General features: G+C 34.0%; 1 protein-coding gene and 1 long non-coding RNA gene across 4 annotated transcripts in view; one reads left to right on the top strand and one right to left on the bottom strand.

Moving 5' to 3' along the window:
• Positions 1-4,057: 4,057 nt before the first annotated feature.
• Positions 4,058-22,568, top strand: part of LOC116337629 — a 68,530-nt gene continuing 50,019 nt past the window's right edge. The window contains exons 1-2 of one of the 3 annotated variants that reach the window (XM_031762317.1): positions 4,058-5,032; positions 6,143-6,283. The gene's annotated coding sequence lies outside the window, so the exon portion shown is untranslated. Of the gene's footprint in view, positions 6,027-6,142; positions 6,284-22,568 lie in introns of all 3 variants that reach the window. The other 2 variants (XM_031762316.1, XM_031762314.1) reach the window with 2 other exon arrangements.
• Positions 21,927-22,549, bottom strand: LOC116337631. The gene is made up of 2 exons (XR_004200813.1): positions 22,287-22,549; positions 21,927-22,225 (listed from the first exon to the last, which is right to left on the bottom strand). It is a non-coding gene; the product is annotated as an uncharacterized LOC116337631 (long non-coding RNA).

Below are 22,568 nucleotides of genomic sequence, written 5' to 3'. Positions count from 1 at the left end.
AATCAATTCTCCGAAACAATATCAAACGTAATGCAGAAACGTCGATGATATATATACTGTATACCTGCGGACAACTTCACACGATACTTTAATCGCGCGCATCCCTATCGGTAAAATACTTTGCATTGGGCGTTTCAATATCAAATGATAAATTTCATTATTTTTCAGTTGCCAGAAAAAATAAATTTATTTATTTTATTTTATTATCGTTTTTATTTTACTATTTTCTTCATTAAAAATACATACAATTTTCAAGTTTTGTTTTTTTTCTCATAATTTTCAAGTTTCGGATTTTTTTTATTCGGAAATTTGTTTTTGTTGACCAATAATAATTATTGATGATTTTACAATAAAGCACGTATGCATTTTGCAATTTAAAAAATATGCCCAAATATTTCCATGTTTACCAAACGTATTTTTGTAATACGATTGAATGTGGGCCGTAAACAAGTCATGATTGGTTTAAGATTTTTTTACAAATTTCGGCCGTAGTTTTTTAATGTAAAATAGTTTCGAGTAACCAAACATCTCTATATCTACAAATGAATTAAAGTTGATGCAAATACAATATTCTGCAGAAAAAAGCTAACAAGATGATATAACATCTTTGAAAAGCAAATAATATGCAAACTTTAATTGCAGTTTATTAAAATGTGAGTTTTATTCGAGTTGGTTGTAAACATTTTGAATCGGCGGTCGATCTTTTGGATAGAAGAGAGATCGAGAAAGAGGGGGTGAAAGAGAAGGGGAGAATAAAACCCATATGATGCAGATGCAATTTTGATTTAAAATTGCGATTCGCTATCATGTTCCAATGTAGCATATGAAAAATGTTATGTAAACTCAGTGTTTTTGTTGTTGTTGTTGTCTCGCAATGAGTACGCTGCGTGAGTGCCTTAATACAGAATCTCCGACGTTGGTCTGAAAATAATTTAGAGAGATAAAAGGAAATGAAGAAACCAGGGGAAAAAAGTGAATATAAAAAAAAATGTTGGCTCAGTCGTGCAATATGTGCATGAACATTGAACGTCGACCTCGTTGAATGTCAAAGTGCAGCTAGTACAATATCGTCTATTTTAATGTGTTTCGTTGCCATTGAACGATTCGTAACATCTGCAATTCAGATGTACACACTATTTTTATAGACATGTTACATCTTTGCTTGATTATTTTTTCCTTTGCTCGTTTGTTCATCAACATTATGTATAAAGGTATCTTCCAAAATATATTTATTTGCTAAAAAGACCCACTTAATGTTATTCAACCCACTTAATGTTATTTATCCATCTCTCCCGCTCTCTATTTCTCTTTCTCGCGCTTTCTTTGTTTATAAATCAACAAGTTGAAGATTATATTCTCATTTCAAAATGCACCTCCAAGTAATACACCCAAGACGTATTATGGTACTTATCGTCGCCGATAATTCTACCTGCACACTGTTGCATTTGCCAATTAATCGAAGACGGATAGAACAACAACAACACTATCTGAGCTGAGCAATTCTGCATATACATTGAATTTCAAGGACTTACCATACCATAACTAATGCTCGCAGATGGATATCTTCATTTTGGTGCGCAGCAGAGAATCATTGAAAACAAATTCATCTGTGCTACCAATAGTAGAGGGCAGCGAGCGTCGAAATTATTTTCATTTTTTTTTTTGTTGACATTCCAAACACGAGCAACAATTCTCAAAATATACTGCTTGTTTGCAAAATATTTATGAAAAGTTATAGTTTATCACAGGTTTTAATGAACCAAAACCATTTTCAAAAATAAATCATAAAAACTTTTTCTTCATATAAATATCTCCAGTTTCAGTTAATTTGCACATGATGAACTTAACAGTTTGGAAATAGCATTTAATTATTCTTATGTTGAAAAAGTCGTTCACATTTTCCATAAAAAGCAAATTAATCAAAGCGACAACGATTTTGTTATTAAAGTTGCATACTTTTTGATATTTTTTATACGATTTTTTTCGATTTTCTAGGGTTTTTTGACAAAAAATCTTTCTCCGGAGAGGCCTCCATAAACATTTTTGTTCCGAGTGAGCAGCAGAATCAAAACTACCAAGAAGCATCGTTCTCATCGAAGTAAGAAATTTTCTATATTGTAATTTGAAATGTTATAAATAACACGTTGGAGGTACGAATAACGTGAAATTATTAATTCACTCAATTGTTGTCTTAGTAATTCATCTTTCAAGCTTTTTTTTATGACAAAATTTCAACGGGTGGAACGGTGCACATTTTGGTGATGGACTATCACTGATTTGATTTTAAAGAAATATGACCAGTGACCACAGCAAATATAAAAAATGGGAAAATACAAATCTATCTTTATGGCTCTTTTTATTAGAAAAAACTTTTGATTGCTGTAAACATCAAATCCTCTTGAGAATCATAAATGTTGACTGTAAAAAGCTCATTTGTACAGTATTGAAAAAACCTGACGCTATTCGTTATTGTGTGGCAGTCAGTTGAAATTTATTCAATGTATTTAAATGAAAAAAAAGTTAAATCGTTTAATATGTTATTAACATGAAGTGATTCGTAAGCGGATAAGAAATATAAATATTACGGAATGAGCTTTACTTGAGACACGTACAAAAATCCATTTCGCATCGTTGAATCTCATAGAAATTGTGGCGAATGTCTATAATTTAAAAGCAAATATTTACACAAACGAACAGCTTGCGACATGGAAACGTACATGATACAATGGTGGTGTTTCCTTTGTGTATCATTACCACGATGATGCTGACCGACTGAGCAGTGATTGTATCGATAAAGCTGAACGAGATGCGTTTGCGAAAAAGTATATTTGTGTTATATAGAATGTAACAAGCAAACGATGCGTAACTTGGAAAAATCGAATTTACACACAAGAACTGATTCGCTCACCTGCCGAGTTGTGTCGAACAAGTTTGAATGGTCCGCTATTTCTTCCCGCTAAGAATCAATAAATAAATGGCAAATACTACTAAGCTTTCTAAAGAAAGCCACAAAAACTAATTTCAATATAGAAATAGTTGATATTTAATATCATATGGTTCCATGCACAAATTTTCCAAGAAAACAAAAACGATATATAATCAAAGAAAAACGTTTCATTTTTTCTGAAATTTCCTCGAATAACATTTGTCGTCGAAAATGTCGTTCGTTTAACGCTGAAAATTAGTTTTGACGGAAAATGAAAAGCTTTGTTGATGCGTGTAGCGGACGGTTGTCGCTTCTGTAAAATGCAATATGAAGCGAAAAAAGCTCAAGTGATGAAAATTATAGACGGTGGTAAAATATAGCCTTGTGTTAATTTTCCATCCATATCGTCAGTGCAGTGAGTCTGCAGCTATTGAGGTGTTATGTACTCATTGCCTGCTACTGCTACTACAGCTCCTCGTACAATATAACGGATTCACTCGATTTTTCGCATGGTAAGCAGTTTTTCCAAGTTCGTATCGTTCTTGCTCCATACTGTGTCGCGGCCCCCCCCCCCCCCCGTTCTCGTGGCATTCGATTTTTTTCTCTTCTTCTTTTGCCTGCTTAAGTATGTGCGCTTGACATGGATGCTATGTGCTGCTATCCGTACGAACTCACACATATAAATGTGCGCAACATATACACAGTATCCGTGTGGCTCAACACACAAAACGTAGAGTAGACGGTGTATGTATCACGGTCCTAGGATGAACGACGAAAATTTGTGCTAGCGTTTGTAGTAAAAACGAGTAAAATCATTAGGCTCAGTTGCAGTGCGTAGGCGGTTCTCGTAGACGTGCCACCACGTGCTATGTTGTTCCGTAAATTCAAATCTATTTTTTTACATCATTTCAATCAAATTTGAATACAAAATCAAGATCAAAATCAAAACAACAACTACCAAACTTTAATTTATTTTTTCAAAAATAAAATCACAACTTCTTAAATTTGGACACACTCGACAATATATATTGTATTGAAAACAAATAATAAAAAAAAGAATCTATATTTTTCTACTATTTGAAAAGAGACACATATATTAAGAGAGATTCTCATTGAGAGATTGTAAAAACAGTTATAAGCTGCGACGATTGACAATTGAAATCGCATGTTTGCGATAAGCTTTTGTTTTGTTTGTGGTGCATTTGAAATTTGTCATCGGTGTGGAATGCCAATTGATTATCAACCGATTTTCAATCTGTGACCATTCAGTTGAAATCAAAACAGAGAGAAGAAAAAAAGAAGAACAAAGAGCCCATTCTTTGATTGAGAAAATTAAATATCCAGTCGTGGTAGCGTTGAAAATAACCGATTCATTGGTATTTTGTGCATAATTGAAAATTGTGAAGGTGTATTGAATTTTATTAAGTTTGTGGGTGTCATCGTAACCAACATAAAAAATAACTTGAGACAAGAGTATCGCCATTGATCATCATTTGGCATACGATTGGTGCGGCAATTTAAATAATAATAATTGACTTTGGAGGCGAATGAACAGAAAAAAAGCCAAACATTCAGAGCAAAATATAAACGAATTTTAATTGGGAAGCGACCAACGACGAGGCTTTTACTTCATATTAGCCGTAAAAAGACACTTGTTTTTGTTTTATTCAGACAAACACACATTCATACCAGTTACCATAGTGAAAACAAACTGATAAACAGTAGAATATACAGAATTCTTATTTGTTTTTTTCTTTTTCTTTTTTGTTTCTCTTATTTTTTTGCTACCAGAGTGTTTATTATTTGCAGAGCCATCGTTATTTTGCATGCACAAAAACATTTTTATGGACACGCCGTAAAGCTGATGCTAATAAGCGCCGCGTAGCCGTTGTACAACCCTCTCAAATAACAGTCCCATTTGGAGTTTTGAATATTTTTTGTGTGTTTATATCTATATAAAAAAAATGGGTGTAATGCTTTGGGAAAAATGCGTCCGATGGTGTTGGTGATTTTGCAGTTTTGGATGCTATTCAACGGCAACATTTATATTCATCAAGCAACGCAGAATTTATTACAATCGTAATTGAATCTTCGCGAGATCGAGAAGTAAGTGTAAAGAGAAAAAATAAAAATCAGTAATACTGCGCACGGTCCAGTTTCGATTCATGAAAGTCAAATACAAATCATGCCATCGATTGTGGTATTTATTGTTATTTTTTTCTCTCTCTTACCACCAATTTCTTACATTCGACAACGACAATGGATGTCAATTATGTTTGAGCAAAACGTAACAAATTTTTGATGCGAAAATCACGTGCCATAAACTTTATCAAACAAAAATACAAACCGATTTTTTTGCGAATTTTCAACACAAACGAATTTAATGTGCAAATATTTCTGCTACAAATTAACAAAACGTAAAACAAACAAAATAAACGAAAAAGGAGTCAAATATAAAACACAGAGTGAGAGTTAAAATACAAAGAAAAACGGAACATTTTTACACAAACACAATCATTTCAAAAGACGGAAAAGTTTTTTCTATTCTTCTTTTTCTTTGTTCCTGACCTGTCAAACGTCGAAGTGGCATTTGGTGACGATCGTTCAACTTAATTCGTTCAAAGTGAATTTCGTGCTCTTTTTTCGTCTTCAGTCAATCGGATGAAAGCACTCAAAAGCCAAAATACAAGGATACAATCACAAGAAGCTGAAAAACAAGCTGACACAAGCACACACTTTGGCAAGCGCACAGACAAAAAAGAGAAATAATAATACAACAAATCAAAGGGTTCAGAAACATTGACATTTCCGTTTCAAATTGTAGCCCATTTGTTCATTTGTTGTTGTTTTGCTGGATTAATTGGCTTGAAAAAATAGATTCCACGAACGACCCCGGAACTTTTGTTTACTGTGAATAAAAAGAAAAGACGAATCAAACCAAATAGATGTAAGTATCTGAAAATCACATCAATCTTGCCAACAACAGATTTACTCCAACTTAGAGAGAGAGAAAAAAAAGACGGGGAGCATAATTTTTTTCGGTTGCGCCTTCAGTCTTTGCTTGCAAATAGGAAATATTCGGAAACGTAAAGTATAAACGGTACGACAACTAAGAATGTTTCCAAATAACTCAAAAATTAAAAAAAGAAATATATTTTTTTGTCACTGAAAATTCGTGAGAATTGAAGAAATGTACATTTATCGTTTCTATTTTAGGAGATTCTTCTGCAGTGTCCGTGTGTAACAGGAAGACGGTACTCTTGGATCTGAATCATTGTTAAAAAAATACGCACATATTTAGTACGGTGTCTTTTTGATTTTGGCTTCAATCAAAATTACGCTCTACACTTTTTGCAGGTAAGTTATTTTTTCTCCTTTTTTCGCCATTTCTTTTCGTGTTGGGGCATTCTTTCAATCCAACAAATCTAATTATCGGTTTGTATTTGCCGGACAGTGCATTGCATCACAAAACAAAATTTGGACCACAGCTGTTGCTCAATTGCGTGTGCGTGTGTATATTTAAAATTCATTACATGTTTAAATCCATTAATATGTAACCAAATGAGATTTGAACATTGTCAAAATATAGTTTGAAAACATAGTGCGTGTGGGTATGATGGGGATGGCAGATATAGTGAAAGATCGTGAAAGAAGCATCATAGTTTCCCAAATCAAACGCAATTTATATGTGAACGTGACTATTTAAATGATCTTTTCTTTCACCATTATTCATATACAATGCACCGCTAATTCATCGCCGTGCATACAAAGTGCATACAAATCGGATTGCTGAATATCAATAAATACTTTTTTTGAGAGGCAGAAGAGTGGATTTTGCTAATTTACTCATTTCATACCACGAGTAAAATTTATCGCCACCAGATTTCTTTTCCTCTTTCGCCCCCCCTCGCTCTATTGCTTGACAACACTAGCGTTATAGCTTTTATTGCGTTGTCCATTAAAATATGGCAGCGTATAGAGTTTGTGTTGTGATTGTTTTGCTTCATCGACCATGGATGTAGTTTGCAATTAATGAATTTACTTCATTACCTTCACTTTGCCATATATTAAACGGATTAACAACATTGTGTGCATTGTTGTGTACATTTTTTATTTGAACAAAAAACGAAAATGTTCAAGTGATGCGAGGTAAGTTTTTTTGTATGTCACTTTACAATATTTTGATTGTGTGTGTGTGTTAAATGAATTAATGAAAAAGGAAATGAGAGTGGGAAAGTGATTAAAGTACGGACTTTTTTCGCTTGTTGCAATTAATGTTCGGGTTAAGGAAATTATTCCAGTTTTTCTGGTTTTAATATTGTTATTTGTTCGCTCTATCTCTCTCTCTCTCTCTCTCTCTCCATCTCTCCATCTCTTTTGGTCGAGAGTTCTACATTAACTGACTAAGTATGGGAGAAGAGGAAATGAAGCGTAGGCAAATGCGTAACGATCCGATAGCATATGTATGAGTGCATGTAGTACTGAACCGGCTACACGATGGTTCTAATGCAATTCGTATAATAAGCATAAATCATTTAAATGCATCTGCATTTTCATTATATTAATTCCAAATGCAATGTGGATTAAATAATAATGCCGCAGTTGGCATCGTTCACCACCGCATGAATATTTGATAATAATTTGAAATAAATACCTTTTTTCATTTTTATAATAAGCCAGTTTGAAGAGAGATTTCATTTTTAGCTGTTTGAATATTGAACTTAATTTTCGTTAACAATTCGAAAATATACAATGAAATGATGGACAAAGACAAAATCATTTCGAGACAAATTAAAGCAATTTAACATTTCAATCAGCAAAATCATAAGCTTCTGGGTTTGAGGGTTCAAAAAAGTGAGGACCTTTCATTTAGCTCGTCATTTTTTTTTTTGATAAACCAAATTATTCCTTTGCATTTTTTGAAAATTTTGGAATCGACTCCTTCCTATGGATCAGAACTATCACAATCTATGGGCAAAATGTTCTGCGCGTAATAAATTTTTCGCGAATATGGATGTGAAAGATATTCGTCGAACTAAAAAGAGGATGTGAGATAGAAAGAGATGGTATGAGAGTGTGAGAGAGAATATATAAATGAGATATTTTCCATCGTTTGGTCAACTTTGACCATTTGGATTGCACTCTTCAACGATTTTTTTCAATTATGCACTCAAATACACACACTCTCTCCCTTTAACAGCTTCGTCGAACATTTTATTTTCAATAATGGTCATTTAATCTATTAAGGTATGCCGTGAAATAAATGCCCAGTTTATGTGCATGAAAATACTGGCTCCCATAATAATGTCTCTATTCAATTTCATGATGGTGGCAATCACATTGGCTACATTGCCATTGCCAGTGAGTTCGTCGGCTGCGTTTTTATTATCATAATCATCATCATCGTTGTCATTGTTGTTAATGTCGTTATTTGTTTCACAGTTTGGATTTTGCTTGATATTTTTATAATCGGAATGCGTGTGTTTAAAATCGTTTGGATAATTTTCCATAATAACACATTAGTAAAGCAAGAGATAGCAGCATCAACGACATCAGGTGTTGGTTTTCTTCGCTCTCTATAAAAATTCATATTGCAAATGAGCTGAATTTTCAACTCGTTCGGTTCTCGTGCTTAGTGACGAGCAAAAGAAAGCACTGGGAGAATAAACTTTTCGAACAAATACTCTTCGCTATTATGCATGTGGCTGTTATAAAATGGTTCTCGTTGTAATCGTCTCACTCCCTTTTTCCCACTCTTTTTCCTCCGTTTTTTCGGTTTTTTTAAACTCCACCTCGTACGTTGTCTATTTTGTATTGATGTCTATTTAATCTGCTGAGCTTAATGATTATTTATTTAACGTTTTCCATGTTACACTGATTACATCGCATATCGTGCATACTACATCGACCGTATGTGAAAGATTCATAGTCAGTTATATTATAAATTATAGCTTGCGAGGTTTAATACACACCCATACAAACATGCGTCTCGTATATATCATCTTTATTTGCTCGCGAATTGATAATTTCATTAAAATAGAGCGCAATGAACATTAGAAATACGCAATAGATACGATGTACAATGATATCTGATCTTGATTTGAAACTCGTCTCTGGTTTACATTCCTATCACTGTGTCTTGCTTACAATTTTTTTTTGTTATTTCATCCCCACATTCATTTTCATGACGATTCATTGAAACGCGAAAATTTTCACATCCAAATGCCTTGTTCATTATTCAAAATAACTAATGTTTGCTAATTGATTTTCGATTTTCATTCGCGTATCATTTAAACTAATTTTCAGTGGGACACAAAGATTATTTATTGATGCACATACGTCACCCCAACCAGTCAGCTCTTTATTAGATTTTTCAATTAGTTCTATTGAATAGTTTTTTTTTGGACAAAGTTTTAAATTCGAAAGCATTGACAATCTTGATTAATTACTTAATGATTATTAAAAAGATGAAGGGAACGGTGTAAACCGAAAACTTCTACGAAATATTAATAGTATTAATACATTATAAATAGAATGACAGCGCCATATAGTGGTAGTCGATTAAAAAATATCGTACATTTTTGTGGCAATATCATTCGAAAGTAAAATGCCAAGTTTTAAATCTATAGGAACATCATCCGATTACTGTGCAATACACTCATTCGTAAAATTCACAGTAACGGTATGTAATATAGTATAATGTTTCACAAAGATGTTTATGTGACGAATTAAATATGTCATTTATTGGAATATTTGTGATTTTTTCCATATTTATTCTGTAACCAATTTCATCTATTAAGAGTTGGTATGCGATGGAAAGTATAATTTGTTATAAAATATTTACTTTTAATTCCACTACGAAACCAAATATTACAACTTATCACTCAAAATTTAGTATGATTGGTTGTTCAATTGCAAGAAATGAAAATGTCGGTTTTACCCAAAATTCCATTGGGCTATAAAACATTTTGAAATCAGATGGAATGGTTAAAGAATTTTCATAACATTTAGTTGAATAGGAAACAAATTGAAATAAACGGACCCAAAGGTCAAAACAAGATTCACTAAAACGGGTGGCATTGAATGAAATGGACACCGTACAAAAAAAATTGTAAGCCAATTGATGGGGTGTATGCGATACTTTTTTTTTCATCTTCCCCTTCTTCTTCCACACAAACTATTTCCATTAATCATGTATAATGGTTTCCATATTTGTTTTCCGGTTTTACTTCCTCATTTTACTCTCTCTTCCTTACTGTTTATAATCTTTAATCTGTTGTATGTGCGTTCATGTATTCCGATCCATACATATATATGTATATCCGATGTGTTTGCGCATATAAAAGCGATTTTTCGACAAGTTCTACCATAACATATTTATCAGTTTGAAGTGGCAGATTTTTTGAATTAATGTTCAACAACGGTGGCGACGGCAGCATTCGAAATACAAGATGTATGTTCATATTCGCAATTCACAATGCTGTGTTCAATCTTGTATATTTGGCAAACATCGTTTTACTTTTCCGCACACACCTAGTGTGAAATAGAAAGTATTGCAATAGGTCAAAATTTACTAAACCTCAAAAACATGTTTTCTGGGCGTTTCTGAGGTCAGAGAACCCGAATCAGGCCGTTTTGAGCATGGTTGTTGTGGGTCTGTTCTACGTCGTACGTCGTACGCAAAATTTGTCCATCGATTATCTCACCCCCCAGAAAAGTTATTTAAAATCTTCACGGGATGATTGGGGGTCCCGAGGAATAGAAATCATTAGATTTTGAGCGACTTTGGTTGATGGAAAAAAATGTCATGCCTGGAGTGATATCTATGAAAAAGAGTCCAATTTTCGTCCAAAAGTCATACTTAATGTAGACTTAAACACTCAAAAATATGTATTGGGGGTTTTTTTGGCACTAGAAAACCGAATCCGAGGTTAGTTTTGAGATACAATCAATTTTTGATACAGTTTCCATGAAAAAATCACAAAAAAATTGCATTTTTGTATGGGAGCCATGCCTGTATGCTACCTTAATGACGTGAAACTTTGCTCAGTCTATTTTTTACACAAAAAAATAACATTCTGAAAGTTTGAAGAGATTTCAATTAAAATTAGGGGTAGCTCCCATACAAAATTTTCATATTTTGTATGGGAGGTACTCTTAATTTTGGTTGAAATTTCTTCAAACCCTCCGAATGTTATTTTTTTGTGAAAAAAATAACCTGTACAAAGTTTCATGCCATTAAGGTAGCATACAGACATGGCTCCCATACAAAAATTCAAATTTTTTGTGACTTTAGTTATGAAAAGTGTTTCAAAAATAATTTCTATGGCAAAATTAACGTCAAACATATTTTTTATATTGTTTTGTTAGAAAATAATAGAATACTTTCAAATGTCGTACAAATGGGTTCATCATGAAAGTGTGAAAAATCTTTTCTTGGCTACTTCTGCTATTAAATTAAAGAATATTTCGTTGCCAAAGTTGAAACATATTTTTTGGTCTCGAACTTTACGCCACTTGAAAGGCTTGAAAAATCGAACAAATATTATTTTGAACTTTCTTAATAAAATACGCAACTACCACCGTGCGGAAAAGTTCGTCTTACTCCCGTAAGACTCTTTATTTTTTATTTTGTTTTGTTTGCCACTCGCTCTTAAGAAAATGCTGTCTTCATTTGAATCACTAGGGATGACAAAATAAGCAGAGAAAAAGAAACGAACGAGAAAATAAATTCGACAAACCGTATAACGAAACGCAGAAAAGTTATTATTTTCGGAACCATAAACGATGTAAGTGGATCGGTAAAATGTGGATGTATGTATGCGTGCGTGTGCATGGCAGTTAACGTCGTCTTGGATGGAAAATGAATGTTCATTCGCGTCGAACAAAACTAAAGAATGTCATAATTTACGATGGCATCATGGTTGTGTATGTGTTGTTTGGTAATAACATGAGCAAACTTAATTGAATGTTTTCCGAATAAGCGTGCAGCCTTTAAGAAACCGTCACAATTTTAATGGGCAAATAAGTATGAAGTAAAATCTAATAAATTAAGCCTAAATGTCTGCCGTTTGTATCCATATGAATTTTAAATATTACAAAACAAATTGAAGTTGAAAACTAACATTTAAGTTAGCAGTTTGCATCGAGGAATAAAACCGGCGATGTCACTAGTTGCCAATAAAAATGTGAAGAAAAACCATGAATAAGGCATCCATGGTGTGACTTCATGCATTTTCAATATCGGCCGAATCACTTGTTTTTCCGATAAAATGACATTGAAAACATTTCGTGTGATCGATTTCATTTTCCGTAGTCGTTTGTTGGTCAAACACCATGAAATCCTCACGTTTCGTATTTGTTTTTGTGCGTTTTTTGTATTTTGGCCATTGATTCAGCTGTGGTAGGAAAAAGTCAGCGTTTTTGTTTTGTGTATCAATGAACTTACTGCTTCATTTTTTGAAATTATAAATACCGGCCAAACAACGTGCCACAATGATTGTACAACATTATATAAATATGAATTTATATGGAATATTTTGTTTGGTTCAGTGTTCCATTTTCATATTTACGAATCGAACCAGTCCAAGAGATTGAAACAAATTTGAAATCATAAATCGATATAGTTGTTCATAAAACGTGATTGTAAAAGTGGTGTTTATTTGGAGAACACGCACGTCTATGTGTACTATATTTCCAGCGACCAACCTGTTTTATCGATCGCTGGTTTACTGGGTAAAATCTCTTGCTAATGTGAAACGTAGTTTTATACATTAAGCTATGGAATAGTAAGATATATATATATATGTTTGTTCAGTGATTTTAGAGAAAACCAGAAAAGATAGAGAGTTCGGGTTTTCGGCATTCGATAGGGCATGAAAAACCCTCCAGACGTATTTTTTATTTTCCCCATAAGTGCTCCCCATTTAATTTTTTCATTCATGGACCCTCTTTTTTGGATTCCACTTTGAAAAATATTTCGATTCCACTCACCATTTATTGAGTGGATAACGAATGGATTCGGGTGGAATTATTTTTCTCCGCAACTTTATTGGGTGGATAAAAGATGGAATAAATGAGTTTTACTTCAGTGTTAATTTGATTACTTTGGATCTAGATGAAACTTGTTGAAAAATAGTTGGAGACACCCGAGTTACCAAATTGTTTTAGATTCCTTATAAAATTACCTTTCGAATGGTATATAAATTATGGAGTTTCCGGCAGTTTTGATGGCGTTTTACGCTGGCCGTTTGGCCGAAATATGAAAAATTGTGAGAAAAATCGGCTTCCGAATCTCATTGCAAGCAACCTAGTTCTATGATTTTGATGAAACTTTGCCAGATGATAGCTCTTGAAGCCCTCTTTCCAACGGTACATAGCTTATTAGCCAATCAAACTTGTGAATGTGTTTCCCAGGTGGCCGTTTGAGGCCAAATTAGTAAAAATATTGGCAAAATCAATTTTCAAGGTGTAATTTATTTTAAAAAAATTGTGGCAAAAAATTCAAAATATGAATGTCGAGTAGTTTGTTTTTCTTAGTAGTACGGTTCCACGTTTCACATAAAGCTCTACGGCCAAAAACTGGCAGTGTATTTTATTTTTGCTACCGTTCAAACGGCGTCATCTCTCTTCTCGCTGCTTTTTGAACTATAATGCGAAACATAAGGTGAAAATGAATCCGTTCAAAATTCTCATGTTGCATAAACAACACATGAAATCATCTAAATTTATCGGCGTTCAAGGTCATATAAACGTAATGCAATGGAAAATAGACGATGAAGGGAGCGATGAAGAAGGCTACAAGTGGAAAAATAGGCTCAAGTACAGAATGACCAAGCAATAATTTCTTTCTCTATTTCTCTTTCGATCTCGCAATAAATGATAGTTACCGAGAATACAACTTGAAAAAAACGCATCAGAAAAAAAGAAGAAAAAGCTTACCTAATGAACCGGAGAAGAACAATGTCCTTCAAACAATGTCGAATCTTAAGCACTCGAAATGTATTACTAAGCTCCATGGAAACTTAAAGATTAAACCAGGTATCCATTTACACATCTTTGTGTGTGACTTTTTGTGTGAAAACAGAAATTAATAATAGTTACATTGACACTTTCTGTAGTAGTCTTTACTGCAACTCTCTTTGTATGTGTGCGTTCACATTTTGTTCTCTTTTTCGAATACGCACAAGAAGTTACGATATCAGCAATAGAAATGATTTTCTTGCAACAAATTGAACTTCTCAAATTGCGTGCATTCTGTTGATATTATGGCCCAAGGATGAAAGGCCGTATTTTTGTAGTAGCTGAGGATAAATTTGAATCCATTCTGTTAGCAGTGAAAGCTCAATGGCAAAAGTGTTGATAAATGTGATACCAAGAATCGAAGAAGTCGCGATTCGACGTTATGTCATCAACAAAGCAAATAATGTCTTTGTCAAAGCAATCAATATTTGATATGCACTGCGCATCGCTGCACGTGAGACGATGAATACGTACAAAAAAAAAACTATACAAGTGAATAAAACAATAAGACAACCATGGTGTGCATATGGCGTGCAAACGTACAAAATGAACGAAGAGTATCGTTGAGTGCGATTATTGGCACAAACGCAAAACCATCGGAAAACAAAGTGTACACCATACGCAAACATGCTGTCATCGTTGCTGTCTGGCCAAACCGAACAACAACAAAAATGTGGATAAAAGAGACAGAAACAAAGAGACCAACTCAATAGAAACTGTTTGCAATCATTTAACCTGGGAATTGAACGGTTTGCGAAATTGTGATTCATCCATATCGTTTACAGCAAGAAAACTACTTACTCCCGGCATAGATTTCATATAATAAACAATGTATGTGCGCCCAATGAATCCCAAATTCGATATGCCTTCAATCTTCCCGTTTTTCTCTCTCTATCTCTATATTTCTCGCCCTGAATGTGAGTTTATTTGTGTTTGTGTTTTTGAGTCAAAGTATAAAATAAAAAGGTATCTTAAAAACATCTTGAACCATTGTTGAAAGCACATGCATATATTCCCACACAAAAAATCAACACTTTTTATACGCTGTCTCATTGCTTTTTCTCTATGTCACTCAGCTGACAAGCACGAATAATTTTTTTTTGCCTCATTGCTCGTCGTTAGTTCACATCCTTTCATTCGTCACAGTTTACTTGTTTCTCTTTTGTTTTTGATGAACGTATTTGTTATGAAAAGATTATTTGTTTTTTCTATCTCTTTTACTCATCCACCATATTGGGCACTGTAAAATTTATAGTTTGAATTTAAAAGTCAAACCAAAGGAAATTCCAGGCGAAGAAGCAAATATGATCATCTAAATGTTTTAGCTTGTTTTAAAATTGATTGAAGCAAGACAAGAGCGAGACGAACGCAAGGAGAGAGGGAGATAGAGAGTTGGTCTCAACGCAGGGAGCAAAAGACCGACTCAGAATATAAATGAAAGAAGTTATCGAGCTACCGTTGAGTATGACTACTCAAGTTGATGGCCAAATCGAAGGACTCAAATCACATCATTCCCGTCGAGCGAATCGAACCGAATACAGAGCATTCGGTATAAAAAATATCAAGTTTTCAACGTTAAATTATCTTATTTTTTCTGCGTTCTTGCCTTTGCTTCTTATTTTATTATCGTATCTCTCTGTCTCACTCGAGACCGTAACTATGAGTGGCACGTTAAAATGTGAAAACATTTCGCTACTTTCACCGAAAACTTTTGCAAATACTTTGACATCCTTTCCGCTTTCCTCTCAACACTCATGGAATATACCGCGGTTGCTGTTGCTTGCTACACACTGTTAAAAATCGTTAACGATTACTTTAAACGAACGCCGATCCTGATGTGATGGTGATGTGTCTACGGCAAATGGCACTGGAACGGGTGCTAAAAAAACAGTAATTTAAAGTGAAATGAAAAATACAATAACATAAAAGCGGACTGTGTAGCGCTTAAAAAAGCGGCTTTTTCGTGGTTGGTAGGGTGCATCGACAAAACCATCAAGCATCAACATCAAAATAAAAAAGAAGAATACAGAAAACACGGCCATAACCATGAATACTGAACGCATACCGCACACAACATACGAAATGGAAAAGGATGAATATAAAAAAGCTCGAACACAGCAAAACATTACAAAGAAATGCGAAAAAGAGAAAAACACGAAGTGTGGATATGCGAGGTACTGAAAGAATGGAAGAAAGAGGAAAGCAAGTGAAGAAGAATTTCAGCACGTCGATTGCCGTATTATAAAGTGGAACTCATTACTTATACGGGCACACAAAACCAGCTAGACCAAACACACACACACACACACACACACACATATATATATATATTGAAAAGGACGAGATTGTTTTTTTATATTCACTGCTCTTCAACATCACGCGCGAACCGTCACACATATTCTGCCGCATTTTATTTGCTTTGTCGATTTAATTTTTTCTTCTTCTTTCTGTTCGTCTCTGCCAATCTTTCGGTCGAGAGCATTTCTATTACGATTCACTTTCGTTCTCTTTCTCTCTCGTTTGCTTGCTAGCTGGCTCTTTTGTTCGGACGAACGGAGGCAAAACCGAGAAATTCGATGAGTGAATTAGAATGATAGAAAGCGTATACGTTTCCGATGTCTTTTTGTTGTGAATTGCAAATATTGAACGCCTCCGTCGCATCTTTTGCTGCCTCGTACATTTTATTTTTCGTGCGTATACAGAGCATGCACTATAGCTATTTATTTTGTGAATGTGTCTGTATGTATATTGTACAATATTCAAGAATCAATACGATGTATTTTTTTTTATCCTCAGTGAATATCCAATTTTTTTTCACCTGTTCTCTCTTCTTTTGCGTTGTTTGATTCTATTTCGGATGGATGTTCTCATGTCATTTTTGTCTTGGTTGTTATTCTTGTTCTTTTTTTTTCTTGCGAATTTTAGTCACGAAACCGTTTGAGTGGAAAAGTACGTTTTTTCGTTGTTGAAATGAAAATGCTTATGACCATTGCGCCATTCGTTTTTATTTCATTTTTGTTCTTATACTCAATTTCTTCGCTTTCACTTCGTTTCGTAAACTCATCGTCTTCAAATCGGATAACAACAAAACAAAATTAACGGCATCACTCCAACTAGCAATTGGCGATGTGAGAGCATATCTTTTTCGTCGAACCATTTATTTGGTGAATGCTTTACTGTAACCTCAATCGCTTCGATTCTCACACAAAATCCCACACAAAATACGTACTATTGCTTGCACGCACTTCTAATAAAAGCAATAACAATAAATATAGAAAACCGGTGATTCAAGTCCAATCCCAAGAAATCAGGTGTTGCGCCTGTGAAAAATGTTCAAAAACGAGACCATTGGATTTGTCATACGGGTTTATTCGTTTCTTTCTTGTTTTTTCAATTTATATCGATAATCTGTAATTTTGGAAATAACGAAACCCCCATTCAATGCTCTCAAGTGACTATTTTATACAATTCAAATAGTGTGCATACCGTTCCTCTTTTATGTATATATGGTATTGGCTTTTGTTCCAATATGGCCAAATGATTGTATGTACTGTTACTGTTTGGTTAGCAAAATGACTCTTATTTTTCAACATTTTATTCAAACGCCAATGGCGTTGGTTAGAAGTTTGGCCCCATACATACACCGTCATTTATGATTTCATTCGATATCATGACAAAAACTCGGTCATATATTCTCCGTGCATAAATATTGATTTCTACGTGCTTCTCTCTCTCTCTCTCTCTCCATTTCTCTATCTCTATCTCAATCGTCTCAATCGTCTCAATGCTATTGAAATCCATTGATGTACGGTCAATCAAGTCGTATTAGTGATTTTAACATTTTGATTTGTTTATTCCAACGGCTTACAGTTCATCGATTTTGTTTGCCAGGTCGACAAAAATGCCATTTCTTTCTCTCTTCCCTTTTCGTTCACTGTATCCATTTTTGGAAATATTTACCCGAAAGATGGAGAGACTGAAAGATACCTAGCACTAGATAATGTTAATCGATATAATGCTTTGAATTTGATTCATAGACAGACAAGACAGACACTGTGTTCGATATTGAACGAAAGATCAACCGCAAAATGCACTGAAACGATTAATCTAACGATTCGAGAGAATGTTTTTATTGTTTGCGTAGGTAACGTAAGGCACGGCGACTCATCGACAATACTGTCATCAATAAATTCAATCGAACGTGCAGCCACCACATTTCATCCGAAATGATATTGGACATATTAATCGTCGTGCATACATAATTAAAATCAAATGGCATCGCTTCAGGAGTTAGACATTTCAAAAAAATGTAACCACAAAGAAGTTCGACTTCCAAACAACAAATATACCAACAATGCCAACGAAGCCCATTGTATTGTTAAATCTTAAGAACGGCCAATAAAGCAAAATGTATGCTATAAACCAATTTGTATAACCATTGCACATTAAATAGTATAACCCACGATACTACATCAAATGTTGGTAGCGTAATTGCCTGTGGTTCTTTGAATTTTCACAAATACTATCACTATAAGTATGAGAAATAGGACAATCCTATTGTCAAAGAGTTAATTTAACGATACTCTCCATTTGTGATGGGATTTTTATATTCAGGGTTTGGAAACAGAGGTGGGCATGTCTCGAAGGAGAATAAGTGGTAAAAAAAATGAAAATTACAAAATATATTCATTTCCAAAAGTTCATTCTATATGGTGTTAATCCACCCTCCTTGGACAGACAGTAGCTGTAGCAAAAGCAGTGCTCATTTAAAATATCCAAAAGTTCCCATTATTATTTTCTCTTATGCAGCATTTAAGCTTGAAGGCAATTACGAAGCAAATAGGCCAAGTAACACAGAATCTGAACGTATTTTTTTTCGTTATCAGAGCAACAATGCTTTGTGAAGATTAAATCAAGTTGCATATCAAGTCTTTCACCGAATTGGCTACTACATTCAATTCGAGAATTACAAAAGATTTTCAATGATAATGTAAAAGAATTACATAAACATTATAATAAAGGAAATCATAAAAGTGAAATTGCTTCATCGCTTACATAACTTCATAACTTCACTTCGATGTGTCAATCATATCAAAACAACATACACATATAACTTACATATATATATAGGTTTATTGGCCACATCATTAGTGTTGTGTCATACACGTAAATGTAACTCAGCCATATTGTTGGTTAGCGTACCGGGGTTTGCTTGACTACAGGGTGGAATAGTATCCCAAGTATATATTTAAAAGTTTAACGAATTAATGAGCTGGTTGTAAACTAAGCTGTGCCTATAGGCAAGATATGTTATGCATAGTATGCCGCAAGAAATAACAAGCATGTATTGCGTTTTGCACTGTTGTTGCGGCATACTATATGTCACATATCTTGGATATAGGCATCAGTGCCTGCTGAAATCAGACTGAACAGTAAACACACAGCCTGCATATGGAGGCTACAATTAAAAACAAAAACTCAACCCCAAAAGCTTTTAATGTAATTTTGAGATGAAATCATTTTTCATTTTCAACTTTTTTTGGATTAATAATTGGCATTGAGTTTCTTCAAAAATGAAGATTCCCAAGGCACACATTTTAAATTAAAATAGCGATATTCGATGGTCGTTTCCAAAACGATAAAATAATAAGAGCAATGTTACCATATACACTGATAAATACAAGTAGTTATCTAATTGGCCTAATTCGCCGTTTCAAGAGAGGTTTCATGTACAAAAAAAAAAACTTTTGCAGATTACCGAGCTCAATGGGACTTTATCTTGGGATGTGCTGAATATCCATCTGATTCTTTATTAAGATCATGTTCTGTATATTTTCTAGAAGAGCTATTTGTGCTGACTGGGTGGTCGATGTTTTAAATTCATCGCGAAGAAGAAAATTTCAAATTAATTGTTACCAAATGAGAATAAATCATTTTCTTCAGCGATGAAATGACATAATACGTATTGTATATTGAATTTTTGTTGTGTGAAAGCGGTTGGTGATGATGTTAAAAGATTGATGACATTGGTATGGTAGATCCAATGACAATGATTCGGTTATTGAAGTATCATCATTACAAAATAAAATCACAGCCATAGATATGATCAGGGACCGATTCGCGTATATTTCTATGCAAGATAGCTATGCTAAGCATAGCGGAGACGCAAGACGCATCCGTCGCCATTCGATTCGATCTATATCTTATGCGTGCGTCTCTCAAAGCACGGCCGCCTGAATACACGAACATGTGTATGTTCATACAGAGTGGATGGCGATGCGTCTGTTGCATTTGCCGCTATGCTTGGCATATCTATGCTACCTAGCGTATCTAGGCAAGCATGGAAATATGCACGAACCGGTCCTTGGATATGATGCGATGCATCAAATTATTCGATTAAAGAGACACAGAGAAAAAAGGTAGCTTCAAAACGAACAGAACGAAAACGAATCGAAGAATATTGAAATCACGATGCGAATGAAGTGAATTCAATTGCTATGTATTATACAATGCGAACGCAAAACTTTTTATTCTCTTCCTTATTCGATTTTTTTTTTTGTTCCTTTTCTTCTCTTATTTGATATAAATGTGATAACCAATAACAAATATAGAAGCACTTTACCTGAAACGGAAGTTCATTGAATTGTGTGTATCAATTGGATGCGATAAATGGGCACAAAAGTATTAGAAGCGTTTTACCAATGGAACTTTATCGGAAGTTACAATCAAGCAGAAGAACAGTAACGTAATGCAAATGCCAACAATAACCAAGAAAAATTGTATAACTTTTACTAAAACATATAAATCAAAATTACGTTTATACTGTTGTGCCAAAGCTCTAAGGCCAACATCAATATTCAAATTCGGCGTTGCAAGATTTGCTTCGTTCGACGAGCGTATTGTGCTAGTACATGCAAATCTGGTGGGCTCAGAAGTATTCTTTTACTTGCGTGTACCCACACATATTCACGAATGTTCACAAACATCTGAGCTAGTGAACAACAGACAATATATTTAGCTGCCGTCATCTGGATATTTCAGCTCATCTGGATGCCGTCAGCAGATGATGCGAAGTGAAAACAATAGAAGTGATTGTTATAGGTATATAAGCTTGTATTACTATTACAGATGGCGGCAGCTAAATATATTGTCTGGTGAACAATAAGTGCAAATAAATTGTGTTATATTATTGTGCAAATATATATTGAATACTTGGCCCGGCTGAATGATGGGGACGAAAAATGAGAGAATAGAAACGATTGCCAAGTCGAGCCGAGAGTTGGCGTTAGGTAAACCATACACACGCCGAAAATCGCGTAAGTTTTAAATAAATAAAGACGCATCGGCGCTTTTTTTCACTTAAGAATGGGTTTTTAGGAAAAGCCCTTATCATTTATGTATTCATTTTCAGACATGTAGATCCACTTTATATTAAGTGTGTGTGTGTGTGGGTAGGTATGAGTCCAAACTCACAAAAAAATGGTATTTTATGGCTTATGTGTACGTGTAGCTGAATGCGAAAGCCATGCTTATAAATAATTTTCCTCTTACAACGATCAAATGTGTTTGCATATTTGTGTGGAGATTTGAAGCAATATGCAACTTTTACATATTCACGTTTGTGTACATACATTTTGACAGTAATTTTTTCACAATTTGTGCCTCTTTCTTCGGTTTTTTAGCATTTATAAAACAGTTATAAAATCAATTAAATTTTAAAAAAGCGTTTTTCTGTTGATTTTTTATTTTCTTAATCGTACTTAATAAATATAAATACTATTTATGATCATCATGTATTTTTCAAACAGTATACCTGATTATAATCAGGTTTTGCGAACATTGAAATATTTATATTCAATTATCCATTCAAAAAAAGAAAATATGAGCCCAAGACTTTCTGAAGGTTTAGTCGTGCTACGGCATTGTTTGCAATAGATAACTGGATTAAATAACGTTTCGAATGAGAACCTTTTTGCTCTTTATTCTTTCACTTTTCAGTTGTGTTAGTTTTTTATTATTCAAAATAATGTCTATGGTACAAACTATGAAAAAAGTATACGTTGAAAAGTAATGCAGCTAGGGGGAATTATCTATACATTTATACGGTTTATACTCAAGTATTTTTTACCGAATATACTATAAATAGATGAAGACATCGCAAGTATGCCGCATATACGCTGCATATATGCGTATAAACCATATATATGCGGAGTTATTTGCAAATATTCTTCTTAAAATTTGATTGATCTCAACGTGATTGTCAAATCCTTCGTAAGTCTGAAAATAAATATTCAAATATTTAGTGTGAATATAGGAGAGGGCAGGTTGAGTTCACTACCTTTGGCTTGCATTGAGTTCAAGTCCAAAATTTGTGGTCATTTGGTTCACGCTTTTAGATGTAACAATAGTTGCTACCACGTTTATTTCATTTTTTATACAAACTTCTTTTGCGACTAGAAGCATATGCATAGCAATTCCTCGGCGACGATATTCTTCCCGAACTACCAAACCATTATTCGCCATATAATTCTGAACTCCGTAATGTGTGAAAATATCAAAACCCATCAGATCCGTACTCTGAGAAAACTCAGATGTTAAAATTCAAAGTAATAAGAGAAAA

Source organism: Contarinia nasturtii, unplaced genomic scaffold (genome assembly GCF_009176525.2).
Source record: "Contarinia nasturtii isolate CC-2019 unplaced genomic scaffold, AAFC_CNas_1.1 Cnas_scaffold_285, whole genome shotgun sequence".
NCBI lineage: Eukaryota > Metazoa > Arthropoda > Insecta > Diptera > Cecidomyiidae > Contarinia > Contarinia nasturtii.
This window is presented reverse-complemented; position numbering and strand designations above follow the sequence as displayed.